The sequence below is a fragment of the Schistocerca americana genome, chromosome 1, assembly GCF_021461395.2.
Source record: "Schistocerca americana isolate TAMUIC-IGC-003095 chromosome 1, iqSchAmer2.1, whole genome shotgun sequence".
NCBI classification, from domain to species: domain Eukaryota; kingdom Metazoa; phylum Arthropoda; class Insecta; order Orthoptera; family Acrididae; genus Schistocerca; species Schistocerca americana.
In genome coordinates this window covers 494442632-494462725 of record NC_060119.1, presented here as the reverse complement: position 1 = coordinate 494462725, position 20094 = coordinate 494442632, and positions in this window count along the sequence as shown.

Sequence of the window (20094 nt, the reverse complement as noted above, 5' to 3'; positions counted from 1 at the left end):
GTTCTTTACTAAATAAAATCTGTAAGCAAGAGAAGAGGGGACAAAAGGAAAGAAACATAAAATTAGAACAGCTTTTCCTTGGTTTAAGCGAGGACAATAGTTTTGTAACTTCTGTGTTTACAACGGATCGCATTTCCAAAAGGTGTGCGAAACGGCGTAGTCTAGCGGAGCGATGTGTAGCACTGACCCCTACCGGCGAGGATAGCTTCGACAAGGACAACCGCTACACGCGCGGCGAGGTACGTCATCTGGTGACGTCACATGTTTAACATTGGTCATCCACTTTTGGGGTAATTCCCGACATTTGCGGCCACATGTGTCTTGTATTGAATTACTGCTAATGCATCAGTCACTGTATTGGTATATAATAATCGTCATGGTGAGGCGTAGCGCCGTGTACCGATCCTGCCTTGGAGGCGGTTAAGTGGGAGATGTGTCTCAGAGCTGGATAGTGATAGATGGTGACGTGAGACTGGATGCGCACGTAGTTTATGTATCAGCCGATAGAGGACAATATTGGATAGGGGGACTGTGATTTTAGTTTCGATTGTGCCCACTAGAGTGCACTAAAATAACAGAATGTTTTTCATAAACTGTTCTAGTATTTTCATAAAGTGTTATTATGACTTTTTGGGTATGTAAAATGTTATAAATGTGTTTTAGCAGTATGAATGATGCGTGAGTGTGGTTTAAGGTTAATATGAAGATAACTGTTTAACGATTTCTGTAGTAGGATTTAGTGTGGGAACATTTCGAAGAAGTATGGATATGGACAAAAGGGGATTTTGTAGAATAGATTTGTAAAGTAAGTTTATGGTAAAGGGAAAGTTAATTCAAGTATAAATAACAATAGTCAATAACTTTATGCATAAGCAAAATTTCATCATATTAGATAATTATGTCGGTAAAAAGTGCAGTCGGTAGGTTTACTATTTTGCGATTGGTTATGGATGAAAAGCGCGAACTGACGCGGGAGAATGTTGTTTTGCTATTGGCTGTTGAGTAAACTGACCAATGGTAAAGCAGTATTCTTCGCGCGCCTTTCTCTGCTGGTAGAGAAGACTTAGAGTATTCTAGAGAGGAGTGGGAGCCTAGCCATGAAACAGTTCGGACTTGTGTAGTAGTAGTTCCGATGGAAATGATAAGTTGCCGGATCTAGCAGTGTTACATACATCAAAAATGTTGTAAAGTGACGGCATAATTATTCTGATAGGTGTGTAGAAATTTCGGAATTTTTAAGTAAATTTTGTGACGAGAAAAGACATAAATTCCGCGTGGCGTACTGAGCAGCTCGGTGGCTAAAAAACTGTGACTGCATTAGGTACCGACAGACTTAATATTTGTCGAGCATTCTCAATCAAAAACAATCAGTATTTTTGTAGCTATTACGTTTTCGGGAAATGCAACAACATAAACTCGCTAACGTGAGTGAAAGGGATTGTGAGTGACTGTGTTAAGACTAGCACGGGCTTGGCAGTGATACTTGTTCACCTAAGTTTGAGAATATATTAATTGAGGACAAAATTTCCAACCTTTCATTTCGAGTGAAAACTTCCTCCCGAAACGTAGATTAGTGACTTTAGTTGCAACCTGGTTCACGTCGAAGTACAGCAGGTTCCGCTCGGCTTCCCTACTGATGATATTCTGAGACAATGTTCACAGGTAGGTGCAGGTCCGTCGTAAAGGGACGGAAAGAACCGCGCCGCCGCAATGGCCAACGGTTCCGTATGTAACGGCAGTGCTACAAGACCTCGGTTGCAATTGCGAACTGAAGTACTTTCTCTTGCTTCTACGCTCGTATAGTCCATTTCTACGCAACAGCAGACTCAAGTGACGAGTTATCAGCTAAACGGCCAGCTGTGGAGACTCGCCGAGTCGAGTATACGGAGACGACAGCGAGTTCGAAGGTAATGTCATAGGACCCACTAAACAGTTCCAAGTGAGTATGCGGAGCTCCTTTCTGGCCTCTAGTAATGTTCCCGTATTGTCCTTGTGTGGAAGACAGGAGTCTGTGTTGGCTACTCAGGGCGGAGGGCAGTCCGTGTTTACAGCCCCCGACAGGGCGCGATTTGCGGAAGGCGGGTCTGGCGAGAAACGCCACTGGCTGAGGGGTGGCTGACTGCCGCTTGGCACAGGCAGCAGGAAGGCCCCGCGTGGTGGGACCGAGCGCTGGCCTGGCAGCGTGTTTGCTCATGCAGATTGGATCCTATGTGCGGTGCGTCCGGGTGGATGGGGCGGGGGTGGGATGTTGGGGGAGGCCAGGGTGCCGCGGGACCAGATAAGATACGCGGACCCACAAGCGCACTCTGCAGCGCGCGGCGCGCAAAACAGCCGGCGGGCAATGGCCGGCGGCCTGCGGCCAATTTGCATGGCGACCGCGGCTGCCCGGCCGCCAGCGGCGCACTCGACTGCTGTCGCGAGGCGGGAGACGGCAGCTGCGACGTGCGCGAATCCGCCATGAACGGTGGTCGGTGGAAGCATCTGAACAGATTAGTGGGCAAAATTTCTAAAGCAATTGACAAAGAAGACCTACGGATTGGGTCATACAGAGGGCAAGTCAAATGCATTGAAACGAAACAAGAGACGAGGGTCTCGTCAGGAGTGCCCCAGGATTGTGTGACAGGACCGGTATTACTTTCTATATATGTAAATAATATGGTGGACAGGATGGGTAGCAATCTGTGGTTGTTTGCTGATGATGCTGTAGAATATGGGAATTATCATCATCGAGTGACTATAGGAGCATACAAGACGATATGAACATAATTTCTGGTTGGTGTGTCTAACAACCCTACCACAAGAAAGATAAAAAATTAATTATGATTGTAGTGTTGCTCACGCTCCTAAATATTGCATTTTCGGGCAACAACAAAATTATATTATGTGGCAGGTGTCATTAGAGCACAATTAATAAAGTCATTTCTTGAAATAATGGATAAACTAGGCACTCATCTTTTAGTGTTTCCCACTCCGGTCTCGTTGGGAACTCATTGCTCAATCGTCGAAAATCTAGGTTGTGATGATTCCAAGCTCGGATGCAAAGAGGCCTAGGTGTTATTCTGCGATATTCAAAAGTTTTATAGATGTGTTTCATAAACCATTCTTGAAGATTAAACTTTTGCAAGTTAGGACAATGGCGATGTAAAAAAGTAATCAGCACTCCGAATTTAAGTTACACTTCTTTTTTATTACTTTTGTTGCAATATCACGTAACTCGTTCCAAAACATCACTTCACAATATAAAACATACTTGAAAATATCTTCCTCACTGTTAAAGTTCACGTTTCATAAACTGACTACAATTTGCGTCTTTTTAACACGACGACCAAAGCTTGACTCTCTATTAACCGCTTACGCGCCCAAAAATCAGAGTTACAAGTACGTCAGTGATCATAGTGACAAAAGAAAGAATACACATAAGAATAATATCATTGCAATATATATATCGAAGTACTTATACATTAATGAAATCAAATCTCAATGTTGTCACAGAAATACGTTAACTATTTTACAGAAACACAGTAGAATATTGCTGGTATCGAGAGGTTGAGGTGAGGTGCCGAAATGGTTACGTAATTCAAGTACCATTACATGTGACGAATTTCAGCTGGTTCCAAATCTAGAAAAATGTAAGTTAATGCAGATGACTAGGAAAAACCCGCAATGTTCGAATACAGCATTAGTAGTGTCCACCTTGACACAGTCACTTCTCTTAAATATCTGGGCGTAACGTCGCAAAGCGATACGAACTGAAACAAGCCTGTGAAGACTGTGGTACGGAAGACGAAAGGTCGACTTCGATTTGTTGGGAGAACTGTTAGGAAAGCGTGGGTCATCTGTAAAGGTGACTGCGTATAGGACGCTAGTGTGAACTATTCTTGAGCACTGCTCCAGTGTTTGGGATCCGTACCACGTCGGATTAAAGGACGACATCGAATCAATTCAGAGGCGGGCTGCCAGATTTGTTGCCGCTAGGACCGAACAACACGTACGTGTTGACGGCGATGCTTCAGGAACTCAAATGGGGATCCCTGGAGGGAAGGCAAACGTTCTTTTCGTGAAACACTATGGAGAAAAATTTAGAAAACCGGCACTTCAAGCTGGCTGCCGAACGACTCTACTACCGCCGACGTACGTTGTGCATCAGGTCTACGAAGATAAGAGACGAGAAAGTAGAGCTCATACGGAGGCACATGGACAGTCGTTTTTCCCTCGCTCAGTTTGCGAGTGGAACAGGAAACTAAATGACTGGTAGTGGCACTGGGTACCCTCCGCCGCACACCAAACGGTAGTTTGCGAATCATGAATGTAGATGTAGGTGTAGAAGGAATTCATAGGCTGTAAGAAGAAGAACAACAAGAGGAGGAATAAAAAGGAGGAGGAGCAGGAAGAAGAGGAGGAGTATAAGAAAAAGATAGTTAAATATTAACTGTTTATGAACTTCAGACACTTCGACGACAGATACCTAAGGGGCTATCAAAAAGCTACCGTTCGAATGCCGTACAGTCCAGAGTCGGTGCGCTTATCAGGCCAAATCGCCATGGGCACTGAGGCAACCATCTCACCGACGCACCAGGCTGAAGATACCCATTTCGTAGAACACTGTGTCCTTCTGCGTGCAGAAGTCCTTCATTGCCTGCTGCACATCTTTGTCCAACATGAATCTTCGACCCATCAGGGCCTTCTTTTAAGGGACCGAAGGCATGGTGACCGCGTGGGGAGAGATCAAGGCCATAAGGGCGAGTGCTAGGGTGTCTCCCTCTTGAGTTGGCTGGCGTGAGTACCTCGAATCAAAAAAATGTTCAAATGTGTGTGAAATCTTATGGGACTTAACTGCTAAGGTCATCAGTCCCTAAGCTTACACACTACTTAACCTAAATTATCCTAAGGACAAACACACACACCCATGCCCGAGGGAGGACTTGAACCTCCGCCGGGACCAGCCGCACAGTCCATGACTGCAGCACCTTAAGACCGCTCGGCTAATCCCGCGCGGCCCTTACGTTGACTTAGATGTCAATGATGATGACAACAGAATATCCAGTTCCAGAGCGGAGAGAATCTTCGAACTGGCCGGGAATCGAATCCAGGCTCCCTCGGATGGCACTTTTTCATGTTTTATTATTTTTATTTTCTATATCACATTTAAAATTCGATATATGTGAATATAATATGATCAGTTTTGAAAAAATATGCATTTTAAAAAAAGGAACGGGACTCGATTCAGCAATCTACCGATTACAGATCTTGAACGCTACCCATATGGTGGCTGCCGCCACCGCTTCTTTTATGTGTTTCTTTCATTTTTATAGGAATGAGAGCGCGGAGATGCAGTCGGAACTGGACACTTGGCCACGGCGTAACCGTCGCCGTCAAGGGATTAATACTGGTGAGGGGAAATGGGAAATCAACCTTACGATTTTTTTTATAGCACACCTAGAACTAGAATACGTGCCAAAGTACCGAGCCGTGGCACACTGAGAAAATATATATGGGGAAACGGTAAATGTGCTACGTAGCACGTAGCACTGGGGTTCGTCGCTGCTCTCCTTACGCTTGATCATTCAGCTATGTTTTGTTACTTATAACACGTCTTGATTGCAAAAATGTTTATTCACATGACCGGTTTCGGTTCCTCTAGAACCATCTTCAGATCCGCAATTTCGGTTACAGGAGTAACCCGTCCACACACAGCAACCTTCACATGCTGTGTGTGGGCGGGTTACTCCTGTAAACGAAACTGCAGATTTCAAGATGGTTCTAGAGAAACCAAAACCGGCCACGTGAATAAACATTTTTGCAATCAAGACGGATTATAAGTAACATTGTATTACCAGTGATTGCGGTATCAGTCATGTGCTGCGAATACATAGAAAGAAAGATCCCTTATCATTTAGCTACAATATAGCAGGTCAGCAACTGGAAGCAGTTAATTCCATAAATTATCAGGGAGTACGTATTAGGAGTGATTTAAAATGGAATGATCATATAAAGTTGATCGTCGGTAAAGCAGATGCCAGACTGAGATTCATGGGAGAAATCCTAAGGAAATGCAATCCGAAAACAAAGGAAGTAGGTTACAGTACGCTTGTTCGCCCACTGCTTGAATACTGCTCACCAGTGTGGGATCCGTACCAGATAGGGTTGATAGAAGAGATAGAGAAGATCCAACGGAGAGCAGCGCGCTTCGTTACAGGATCATTTAGTAATCGCGAAAGCGTTACGGAGATGATAGATAAACTCCTGTGGAGGACTCTGCAGGAGAGACGCTCAGTAGCTCGGTACGGGCTTTTGTTGAAGTTTAGAGAACATACCTTCACCGAGGAGTCAAGCAGTATATTGCTCCCTCCTACGTATATCTCGCGAAGAGACCATGAGGATAAAATCGGAGAGATTAGAGCCCACACAGAAGCATACCGACAATCCTTCTTTCCACGAATAATACGAGACTGGAATAGAAGGGAGAACCGATAGAGGTACTCAAGGTACCCTCCGCCACACACCGTCAGGTGGCTTGCGGAGTATGGATGTAGATGTAGATGTAGGTGTAGACATAGACATTATGTCTGTTTTTGCAAAATTCAGCTGTGTGTTCACGCATGCCGTAGGTTGTTCCACCGACAGCCGGCCGTGTTCTCGTCAGCTCAGTCAATCAGCATCTTCTCCTCTCTTGTTGATCCACTTCCAGCTGCGTGGAGGTTCACGTAGGGGACTCCCTAAGTACTTAGAAAAATATTGCCCGTGCTTCGGGTTCCGTACAATCCTTCTATGACGTTCTAATAGGTAGTTTCAGACATCCAACACATCTTCAGGTCCATTGTGACATAAATATTCACCGCCTGCCTACAGATTCACTCGACTGTGTTGGTTTTGGTGCATGGACATACTGTTTATCTTGAAAAAGTAGAAGCCGAAGAACGATATTTTCCGGAGTCAGTCTTAGTAAGTACGCCGTAATTTACCGCACCAAGCGCCGTATGTCTTCTCCTGCGCCACATCCGAGACGGTGCTCGTCCGTGTCTGGTACTCTGCATCTAGTGAATAGAGGCGAGTCCGCCATATGCATCTTGTGGAGGCGCTATCGGGTGACTTGTTTACCGCTGACTGTGATATAGAGCCCGAGCAGAACACCGTGGCCGGTAGATGCGCAGCCGGCAGAGCGCGTGTGGAGAGAGAGGTTCTGGAGGGAGCTACAGGCAGACGCTGTAGGGGAAACGCCCAGCGCTGGAGGGGAAGTGCCCTTCTCAACTGAAATCTACACTCACATTTTTATAAAGATTAAGTGGAGCCCCACCACCCCCATACATGCACTGTGACCATTCAAAAAGATCTGTCACCTCTGCTTTGGTTAGTATCTGAAAAGGAATTCCGCTGAAAATGCAGCGATTTATTTTCGCTTGGGGTTGTTAACCATTTTCAACTTTCAGAGAAGTGTCAAAATGGTTCAGATGGCTCTGAGCACTATGGGACTTAACAGCTGAGGTCATCAGTCCCCTAGGACTTAGAACTACTTAAACCTAACTAAGCTAAGGACATCACACACATCCATGCCCGAGGCAGGATTCGAACCTGCGACCGTAGCGGTCGCGCGGCTCCAGACTGAAGCGCCTAGAACCGCTCGGCCACAGCGGCCGGCAGAGAAGTGTCATGAGTGGCGAATTTTCAGTGCAACCTACAGATTTCCATTATTGTAATTTTAAAATTTGCTTCTTTTGCCAAAACGCAGCGGAGTTTACACAGTGTCACCTAACTAACATGCAGTGCAAACGCAGTTGCGAAAGAATTCTTAAACAGCGGTTTATTAAGTTTATAAGTGGGGAACTAAGGAATAGTAAGGTCAGTAGCTTATCAAAAAGAACATCTTCGGTACAAAATAAATGTATAGTGTCTTCATTTGTGTTGTTCCAAAACTCATAGATTTTTCGTTTCTTCCAGCTATCGATGTCCTCTAAAAATTATATTCTTTCATCGAAAAAGTCTGTAGTTAGTGGTATAACACGGTTGTTGTAACTGACAATTTGAAAGTTTTTGCAACACAACTTTTATTTACGTGAGTCTACATGGAAATGACTGAATAATAACAAAAAGTTACAATCACAAAGCAAGAGGCAACAAAAGAAAACTTCTAAGTTTCCCACAAGAGTCCGTGGTAACACACATACACTTATTTCCAAGTCCTATAACGAAGGCGAAGACGTAGTCTTCCGTGGAGACATCCTTGAGGTCGGTATTCGGCGTGAACTGACGTCCGGTGCTGTTTCTAGCCTTTAAATAGTATTGGACAGCCAATCAGATGTTGGTGTAGTAATACTTCCTGCAGGCCATCTCGAACTCCCTCTGCAGGAAGTAGTACGCAGAATGTCTGTTTCCAAAACAGCCGATGTTTACCATTGCTTACGCCTTGGGCATAGACAACCTCGGTCCTGTGTGGTGTAGATGTTTTGCCGGTCCGCAGGGGCTACCTTACCGACGGCATAACAACGGTAGATAATGAAGTTTTGCATAATAACCGTTTGGCAAAATACTTTCCTCTTTGTGTACTATCATTTGCCAAAATTTCATTTCGATATCTCACCGTTTATGAAATATGAGGAATGTTATGGATATTTCGCTATGGTATTATCGCTGGCGCGGCACGATCGCAAATGAGTGTGCTACATCAGATCAATTTTCACGAGGTTTGTGACAGGTAGAGACCTCTATCCAAGTCTAAAGAAAAATTCGACATGTTAGCTAAATTTCATATGCAGCAACATATCATGTAATATGCACTGAACGCAAAACCATAGTGATCTATATTTTCCATTGCAACCTTTCTCGAAATTCGCACAGTGTCTTGCTTCTATGTAAATATCACAATAATTGTGATCATTAACGAAATGATAGGCACATCATCATGAACCTCACATATAAAGTTATAAGTAATGCAAAAATGATCCTTTTACCGAGAAGTTTCTGTAAAATCGTTGGAGACTGATTGCAGGGCGTGTGCCTCGATTCTGTTATCGTCGAGCGGTCGAAAGGTGGCAAACACTGTCGGCCTCCCTTTCCGAACAAACGAATGAACTCGCCCAGCGCTATGGACGAAAATCGGTCACTGCGCATCGGCTACCGTATCCTGCGTTGACTCTGCCATGTTGATCGGGTGTCTGTATACAGTGAGACCACGTGTATCGGCCCCCACACCACCTTCCAACTAACATGAGGGTTGCATTCAATAAAATTCTCCTGGGTTTGAGGCCGCATTGTCATTTATAAAATTCCGACGTTTCGGCGACTATTGCAAGACGTCTTGTCAATAGTCGCCGAAACATCGGAATTTTATAATTGACAATGCGGCCTCAAACCCAGAAGAATTTTATTGACTGTGACGACGGCCGCGGAAGCCCACGTTTACATTTAACATGAGGGTTCTTTGCAACCACGACTTTTGGTGGGCACCTACGTTGTTGGGCGCTATATTTCTCTCAGCACGTCATCTGTTTCCTCGGTGATAGTTTGACGTGAACATAAACGTATTCAAGGTAAAAGCCACCAAAGTAGTAGAAAGTCTTGCGTCGTTTGTGGGGGCGTGGTGGAGGGCGAGCCAGCAACTCCTGCAGCAAACCCGTCAGACTTTCCGGGAGGCGGCGCCACAGCTGCATTCAGCCAAACTGACCACTCAGCTAAGTAGACGGAACAGTCTCACAGTGAATGTTTGGGACTATTTGGGATGGGTAAAATTGAGCAGTCAGTATCCCTGCAGTTTGGTTGCTCTGCACGAGCTAATCATTGATGACTGGCTTCAGCCTTGACATGACATTTCTGGGGAAACTTGTAGACACTCCTCCCCGATATGACAACGTGCACTGGCACGATGTCGCTTAGGGGATGAGTGATCTTTCGTGCTGTGTAGTTACAACTGACGCCACATCTCCCCTATGCATCCATGTTTACCCGCACAACCGAAACGTTCGGCACTTTGCATATACGACAGGCGCAGGGTGCGAGCCCCCTGCACCGCGCAGAAACGCACGCAGACGCCGCTGTTAATTTAGGCCGCGGAGGGAACGGGGCGGGCTAGCAACTCGCCGCATCAGCAGCTCTCGACAGGTGTTCCGCGGGTCGGCGAGGCGCGCTGCGCGCATCAGAGCCGTAATAAACGCGCCTGCAAGTCGGAGACAATGGCGCGCGGATGATTGATTGCCGCCCCCAACCCAGCCGCCTCCTCCTCCTCCGCCGCCGCCTCCGCCGCCCACGCGCCGTAAATAACGGAGGCGCAGCTCCCGGCCTCTATCTCGGCGCTAGCGCTGCCCCGGATTGGGTTAAGCATAATGGGACAGCTGCAGACCGGATCGTTCACACTGGTCATTCTTCGAGAAACAGTTGTAGCATTTCTAGCTCTTGGTGCCACTACTTCATCGCTACAGATTACATCTGAATTGAGCGAGGCTATAACAGCATGCGTATGCTCTTGAAATGTGGGATTCTCGCTTCTTTTAGTCAAAAAAGTGAAATGAGCGGGGAAGTTCGGCCGCCAAGTGCAAGTCTTATTTCAGTCGACTCCACATTGGGCGACTTGCGCGCCGTTGATGAGGATGAAATGGTGATGAGGACAACACAACACCTAGTCCCCGGGCGGAGAAAATCCCCAACCCGGCCGGGAATCGAACCCGGGCCCGCTTGTATGGAAGGCGAGCACGTCACCACCCAGCTAAGTAGGCGGACTTCTTTTAGAGAAGTTGTGCCATAAAGGTCATGTGACGCTGATTTTAGCCAACACTGACTTTTTGCCCGCGTCTTTGCCCGCGTGCGCGGATGTTGCATATATATTACACACGCATGTCGTTGATTATCTGCCACAAGATTCCAAAGAGCATTTTAAATTTGTTAGTGACATTCAGCTGTATTACATGATATTTCATCCTGAAACGTAGTAACAAAATTATTGGTTGGCCGTAGTGCTCATTCTCTGGACCGGGTTGACATACTGAGCAGCACAAATCGGAGACAAATTGCGCTTAATACTTTTAAATATTCCAAGTCAACTAAGAACGGGAAATAAATGCCAAACGGTTGTTTTAGAACAGGGTTGCTAGAGAGTAATTTCTTTTTCAAGTTGTAAATGATGTGTATGCCCAGTTTGGTAGCACTGGATTTACGCGTTACAAAGATAGGTTAATACATTACTGTCTTTGCAATTCCCCCCTCCCCCCTCACTGTCCGCACGCCTCACAAACACACATAGGGGCTAACGTTATCAGGACTGTCACTAGTGAATCTAGCAACCCCAAAAACTACGGGTTCGATGCTAATACCGGTAGTTATCTAATATTTTTACAGTACAGGCGACGGATTCTCATTACCATCCCGACTCCTAGGGATTCACACACAGTATTTTCATATAAATAATGCAAATAATGACTCATGTACATACAAAGGTTGGTTGAAATTACTTCAGACATTCCTGAGTTATGCATTTATGTCAGCACATTTGCACCAGCACTCCCATCCTTGCGGAAGGTAGGTTATTCTTAGTCACACAGTGCTATCTCCAGATAGTATGTCACATATGTCTCACTTATAGTTGAAATCGATCCAGTTGTTTAGGAGGACTTGTGGAATAAACATATATTGTCATAATCTACATAGATTTCTTTATTGGTTATAGGATATAGCCATCTAACCTTCATCACTCTACAGTTGCAGCACATTTCAAAAGCTTCTATTCTCATCTAGTTTGAACCGTTAATCGTATACGTTTCTCTTCACTTCCGTGCAAGGCTGCTTTTTATGAGAAACCATTTTCTTGCAATTTAACTTTCATATAACGTTATGCTCCTGAAAATATTTATTCTGAATGTCTTTTCATTCTATTGCAAATCTAGATATTACTGCTGTCGTCACTTATTTTGCTGTCCTTACGAAAGAGCTCGTATTCTAATTTCAGCGTCTCATTGCCTAGTAATTCCCTCCGATGTCATTGCTTATATCGTCTACACTCCCTTAGCTTTTTATTACTTTTATTGATACTGATCTTTGCAAGAGTGTTTGCTGCTATTAGAAGTCCACAGACCAATGTTCGACTTCAGCGTACAGTAACCACTGACAGCTGGCAGGTTGCAGCTCTAGCAGTGGAGGGGATATAAAACGTGTCGGGGGGACGCAGAAAACAGTGCACTCGTTGTCGCAATGCGGAAACGGAGTGATTTATCTGACGTCCAGAGGAGCATGATCATTGGCTTTCGGGCCAAAGGTAGAAGCATTCCTGAAAAGTCTAAGTTCGTTAACTGTTCGTGTGCCACCGTTGTTAAAGTATACCGTGCATGGCAAAATGGTGCTATCCAAAACCGGCGCCGAGACATCTGTGGTGCCCCACGGGCCATAAATGACAGGGGTGGACGACGACTGCGGTGATGTGTACGGGTGATCAGCTGTGCAGCTGTTCAGCAACTGACCGTCCAGATGAACCAAGGTTCTGCTAGCAGTGTCTCCTCGATGACCGTTCAGCGTCCGTTGTTGCGTTTGGACCTCCGCAACAGACGCCTGGTTCATGCACCCATGCTGACTGCTGTTCATCGGTGACGAAGGCTGGAATTTGCATGCCAGTACAGCAAATTGGACGTCCACTGAGTGGCGATAGGTGGCCTTCTCGGGTGAATCAAGTTTTATGCTCCATCGGACAGACGGCAAGTATGCATCTATGCTTGGGGATCACGTCTACATGCAGCTTGTTTTTCCCCGGCGCGATAGCATCTACCAGCAGGACAACGCAATGTGACACAGCTCGCAGTGTACGCGCGCAATTCGAAGAGCACCTGGGTGAGTTTAACATGCTACCCTGGCCACCACACTCCCAGAATTTAAGCCCAATTGACAATCTGGGAGACTAACCCGATCGGGAAGTTTCCGTCATGGACCCTCAACCGAGCCGGTGACTGCAGTGAAGTCGGCATGGCTCCACATCCCTGCCGGTAGCCTCCAGAACCTCGGCGAGTCTCTTTCTGCACGTCTCTCAGCAGTACGCGCTGCCAAACGTGTTTATTCAGGCCTTTGACAGGTGATAACGTTCATGTGACTGGACATGTCTTCATCTTGTACCGAAATTGAAGTTGATACTTCCTGTAAGTTAGTATGGGGAGACGCCATACCTGATAACCGGAAAAAAAGTATGATTCAAATACACTCCTGGAAATTGAAATAAGAACACCGTGAATTCATTGTCCCAGGAAGGGGAAACTTTATTGACACATTCCTGGGGTCAGATACATCACACGATCACACTGACATAACCACAGGCACAGAGACACAGGCAACAGAGCATGCACAATGTCGGCACTAGTACAGTGTATATCCACCTTTCGCAGCAATGCAGGCTGCTATTCTCCCATGGAGACGATCGTAGAGATGCTGGATGTAGTCCTGTGGAACGGCTTGCCATGCCATTTCCACCTGGCACCTCAGTTGGACCAGCGTTCGTGCTGGACGTGCAGACCGCGTGAGACGACGCTTCATCCAGTCCCAAACATGCTCAATGGGGGACAGATCCGGAGATCTTGCTGGCCAGGGTAGTTGACTTACACCTTCTAGAGCACGTTGGGTGGCACGGGATAAATGCGGACGTGCATTTTCCTGTTGGAACAGCAAGTTCCCTTGCCGGTCTAGGAATGGTAGAACGATGGGTTCGATGACGGTTTGGATGTTCCGTGCACTATTCAGTGTCCCCTCGACGATCACCAGTGGTGTACGGCCAGTGTAGGAGATCGCTCCCCACACCATGATGCCGGGTGTTGGCCCTGTGTGCCTCGGTCGTATGCAGTCCTGATTGTGGCGCTCACCCGCACGGCGCCAAACACGCATACGACCATCATTGGCACCAAGGCAGAAGCGACTCTCATCGCTGAAGACGACACGTCTCCATTCGTCCCTCCATTCACGCCTGTCGCGACACCACTGGAGGCGGGCTGCACGATGTTGGGGCGTGAGCGGAAGACGGCCTAATGGTGTGCGGGACCGTAGCCCAGCTTCATGGAGACGGTTGCGAATGGTCCTCGCCGATACCCCAGAAGCAACAGTGTCCCTAATTTGCTGAGAAGTGGCGGTGCGGTCCCCTACGGCACTGCGTAGGATCCTACGGTCTTGGCGTGCATCCGTGCGTCGCTGCGGTCCGGTCCGAGGTCGACGGGCAAGTGCACCTTCCGCCGACCACTGGCGACAACATCGATGTACTGTGGAGACCTCACGCCCCACGTGTTGAGCAATTCGGCGGTACGTCCACCCGGCCTCCCTCATGCCCACTATACGCCCTCGCTCAAAGTCCGTCAACTGCACATACGGTTCACGTCCACGCTGTCGCGGCATGCTACCAGTGTTAAAGACTGCGATGGAGCTCCGTATGCCACGGCAAACTGGCTGACACTGACGGCGGCGGTGCACAAATGCTGCGCAGCTAGCGCCATTCGACGGCCAACACCGCGGTTCCTGGTGTGTCCGCTGTGCCGTGCGTGTGATCATTGCTTGTACAGCCCTCTCGCAGTGTCCGGAGCAAGTATGGTGGGTCTGACACACCGGTGTCAATGTGTTCTTTTTTCCATTTCCAGGAGTGTAGCTATGAACACTATGCGACTTAACATCTGATGTCCTCATTTCCCTAGAACTTAGAACTACTTAAACCTAACTAACCTAAGGACATCACACACATCCATGCCCCAGGCAGGATTCGAACCTGATACCGTAGCAGTCGCGCAGTTCCGGACTGAAGCGCCTAGAACCGCTCGGCCACCGCGGCCGGCGGAAAAAAATTAATATTTGATTCCTTTTAGCGACACGCTGACTCAGATGATTCAGTTGCTGAAGAGCTTCAAGAAAACTTGAGTCTAATTTCAGAATAGGTATCCTATTCACACAATTACAGCTGGTGGTGACTTCAATCTATCTCGATATGCTGGCAAATACAAGTTTAAAGTGGGTGGTAGGCATAAATGCCGTCCGAAATCGTACTAAATACTAAATGTTTCCTTGAAAATTATTTTGAACAATTAGTTCATAATCCCACTAGCAGTGTAAATGGTTGCGAAAACATACTTGGTCTCTTAGCAACAAATAATTCTGAGAAAACAGGAAGCATCGTGGCGGACACTGGGGCTGGTGTTCACAAGGTCGTTGTAGCAAGACTGAATATCATAACATCCAAATCCACCAAAAACAAACGCAAAATATATCTATTTAAAAAAGGAGATAAAGTTTGCTTAGCACCTTCCTAAGAGACAGTCCTTACTCCTTCCAATCTGTTCATGTAACCGTAGACCAGATGAGGCTTAAATTGCAAGAAATAGTATCGACGGAAATTGAGAGGAATATACAAAATAAATTAATGAGAGATGATACTAATCCCTCATGGTACACGAAACAGGTCGGAACACTGTAGCAGAAGCAAAGAAAAAAGCATGTTAAATTTAAAAGAACGCAGAATCTCCAATATTTCCTAAATGTTACGGAAGCTCGAAATTTAGCGCGATTTTCAACGCTAGATGCCGTTAATAGTTTTTCACAACGAAACTATGTCTAGAAATATTGCAGAAAACCCAAAAGTTTCTGGTCATTTGTAAAGTACACCAACTGCAAGATGCAGCCAATATCTTCACTGTGCGATAGCAATGGTAATGTTACTGATGACAGTCCCATTAAAGAAGAGTTACTAAACACGGTTTTCCGAAATGCCTCCACCTACGAAGGCGAAGTAAATATTCCAAATTTCGACCCCAGAACAATTTCCGACATCAGTAACGTAGACATGGATATCCTTAGTGTAGCGAAACAGTTCAGATCACTTAATGAAGGCAAGCCTCCGGCCCGGACTATATACTAGTTAGGTTCCTTTCAAAGTATGCTAATACAATACAACCGCTTGCTCGTCGTAACATCCATACCTAAAGACTGGAAAGTTTCACAGGTCACACCGATACCCAAGAGAGGAAGTAAGTAATTCGCTGAATTACAGACTTATGTCGGTATACAACAGGAATTTGGAAATTATAACGTGTTGCATCATTACGAATTACACAGTAGAAAGCGATTGAGTGCCAAATAGCCAACACAGATTCAGAAATTATTCGAAACACAACAAGCTCTTTATTCGCACGAAGTAATGAGTGCTATCGACCGGGGATCTCAAACTGATTCCAAACTTTTTATTTTCCAGAAGGTCTCTGACACACTCCTCACATGCGACTTATAATCAAATTGTGTTCTTATGGAGTACCGTCTTAACTGTGAGATTGGATTCGTGACTTCGTGTCAGAAAAGTCACAGATCTTAGTAAATGACGGAAAGTCATCGAGTAAAACAAAAAGGATATATGGCGTTTCTCAGGGAAGTGAGGGCTCTCTGCTGTGCCTAATCTATATAACCGGTTCAGGGGACAATTGAGCAGTCCTCTTACACTGAGAAGCTAAAATATTACGACCACTTCCCACCGTGACTTCGGATGCAGCCTGGTGACATTACGGAGATTTGACAGGGTAACAAAAGTACCTAAGCGGAGCAGACACTCACGGGGAATCACCCTAGCGAAGATATGGGTTTTCAAATGGGGAAATCCATTGAGATACTCAACTCTGACAAAGGGCAGATTATAATTACAAAGAGCCTGTGAACAATTATCTCGAAAACGGCGAAGCTCGTCGAATGTTCACGTGCTACTCTCGCGATCACCTACGGGAAGAGGTAGAAGAACTGTGAAACTACCACTAGGTGCTAAATGGTTGGGCGTCCACGTCTCTTCACAGAACGTGGGTTTCTGAGGCTTATCTCCTCTGCAAAGTAGGAGAGATGGTGATATGTGGCATCTCTGCCGAAACAGCGCAATGCTGGTTGGCATCTCTGCCGAAAGAGCACAATGCTGGTGCACGCACATGTGTTTCGGAGCACACCGTTCATCGTACATTGTTGAACATGGAGCTCCGCAGCAGGCGAAAAAAAAATGGCTCTGAGCACTATGGGACTCAACTGCTGAGGTCATTAGTCCCCTAGAACGTAGAACTAGTTAAACCTAACTAACCTAAGGACATCACAAACATCCATGCCCGAGGCAGGATTCGAACCTGCGACCGTAGCGGTCTTGCGGATCCAGACTGCAGCGCCTTTAACCGCACGGCCACTTCGGCCGGCCGCAGCAGACGTGTTGACATGTTGACCCAACGACATCATCAGTTACTACTGCAGTGTACACGGGACTATCGGCTTCGTCACTCGATCGATGGAGAAGTGTCGGCTCTTCGGGTGAATCACATTTTTGATACAGTACCTCGATGGTCGTCTCCACAAACGCTGCCATCGATGTGAACGGCGGGTGAAACGCGCAGCGCCCCACGGACGCAGGCTGGTGGAAGCAGTATCATTCTACGTGAGACATTCTCCTGCGTTTGCGTGGGACCTGTAGTAGTAATCGAAGACACGCTGGCAATTGCGAATCACTTGTATACCTTTATGCTTGATGTCTTCCCCGACAGCGATGTCATCTTCCAGCAGTACAACTGACTGTGTGTCAGATCCAGAAATGTGCTACAGTGGTTTGAGGAGCATTATAGCGAACTAACGTTGATGTCCAGACTATCCAAATTCGCCTGACGTCAATCATATGGAACCCATCTGGGTCGCTATTGGGAGCCATCACCGCATATGCAAATCAGCGGCCCGTTATTTACGCGAATTACATGAGCTGTGCGTAGACATGTACTGCCACATACCTCCGCAAACCTACCAAGAAACTTCCAGTTCCCTGATATGTAGATTCAGTGATGTATTTCGTTCCGAAAGACGGACAGACAAACTATTAAGCAGATGGTCATTATGTTTTGGCTCCTCAGTGCAGACTGTTGTAGATGATGAAGTCATGTTGTTGTTGTTGTTGTGGTCTTCAGTCCTGAGACTGGTTTGATGCAGCTCTCCATGCATGAAGTCATGTACCGCCTGGTTAAGCCATGCGATGATTAAAAACAATTGCAAATATAAATATGCTAAATCTCATGTTAGTAAATTGTCGAAGTGTCTGTAGCAAGATCCCCGCGTTACTCTCCGAAATAAACAGTAGTAATGCCAGTATTGTATTAGGTACCGAAAGCTGGTTGAAACCAGACATAAATAGCAGTGAAATTTTGAACTCGGATTGGGCAATGTTTAGGAAGGACAGGAATGATGCTTTGGGAGGTGGTGTATTCATTACAATTAAAGGCTGTCATTACAGACAGAGCACGAGCTCAGACTGTCAGAGAAGATCGCGTGAGTGCTTGACAAGAACACCCTCGCACCTTTTTCTTTACGTGAATTTGGTGGACAATAGAAAACCTAAATCAGGACAGCCAGAGTGGATCTGAAGAACGGTCCTCCCGAATGCGTGTCCTTTTTGTAAGGCACTGCAACAATTCCCTCGGTGCACTTGTTTGACGTGCGAGTCAAAGTAAGTCACAACTCCTACACCACTATATGAGGTCTACTGATTGCAGGTTGTACGCAGAAAAGCTTTGGTCCGACCACTGGTCCATAAACTACAAGCTGCTGATGGTTTTCACTTAGGCTCCTAAATGGTTGCTTGTATCCCCCAGTACAAGTAAACAACGTCTCCGGGTAAAAGGTACAGTGTTCAAGAATGATACAGGTGAACGGAAAAGCGTACAATCTGATTTGTACGAAATTAATAGCCTTTATCTCCTCTCTAAGAGACCTTGTCGAGTACCATTCCAATAACTCAGTAATCTAACACTGCGCGGAATGTAAATATTCACCTTTGGAAATGGGAATTGCCAAAAACTACCACTTTCTCTATGTGCCAAAAGGAAGACAATAAAGCGAGGCATTGTGACGATCTACAGGAAATCTCGAGTCAAGAGTAACTCTAGATCTTTGCTGGTGATGCTCCCTAGTAGAACCTCTGTTTACTGTTATTTAAATCCTAATATTCTGAAATGTTTCCACTCACGTCACGGACAACCCTCTTACAATGAGGCTAACACACACTCTTGCAATACTTCAGACAGTCTTTCCAAAGTAAACTATCCTCAACTTGGGATAAATCCTTTCCAACCACTAATCGTACGCTGACAAAATATATATCCATTTCCACTGAGTATACCAGGGGCATCTCACAGAGGATGTCGTCTAACGCCTGCGATCGTCTCAAGCAGTCAGTATTGCTTCAACAGTATTTCGAACGTGAGTTAATATCTGAAAAACGAACCTCTGAATAAAATGTTGGCGTAGATAGTCGACTGCCATAAAAACACGATTTCTGTAGGCTCTGAAGTGATCTGTTGCAAGTTTAGCATACGACGATTTTAGGTCTACACCAGCATACGTACTCTGGAGGCCACCGTAGGTTGCTTGGCCAAGGGTACCTCCCTTTCCTGTCTCACTCGCAAGTGGAGGAAGGGAAAGAAGGCAATCTGGATGCCCCCGCACGAACTCCAATAATCTTATCATGACTTCGCTGTCTTCACGTGAAACGTACATTGGCGGCAATAGAACCGATCTGCAGTCAACAGCAAATGCCGGATCTCTAAATTTTCTCAATAGTGTTTCGCGAAAATACTGTCGTCTTCTCTTTACAGCCCCCATTTTAATTCACGGAGCATATCCGCAATACTGGCGTTGCTATCGAATTTATCAGCAAAAAATGTAGCAGCATGCTTCTTGAAATGCTACGATGTCTTCCTTTAATCCAACCGGGTGGGGATCCCAAACACTCGAACATTACTCAAGAATCGGTCGTCTTTTATAAATGAGGTACACTTTTCTAGAATTTTCCCGATAATTCGATGTCGACCATTTCCCTTCCCTACTACTGACCTTACGTGTTGATTCTATGTCATACAGCTTTGTAAGTTACGCCTAGATGTTTAATCGACCTGACAGTGTTAAGCACCACACCACTAACACAGTATTCCAACATTACATGATTGTTTTTCCTACCGATCTGCATTAGATTACATTTTTTCACATTTAGAGCAGGCTGCTATTCATCACACCAAACAGAAATCATCCCATGTCCTCCTACAGTCATTCAATGACTGTCTTTCCGGCACACTACAGTGTCATCACCTGACAGGCTCATTTTGCTGC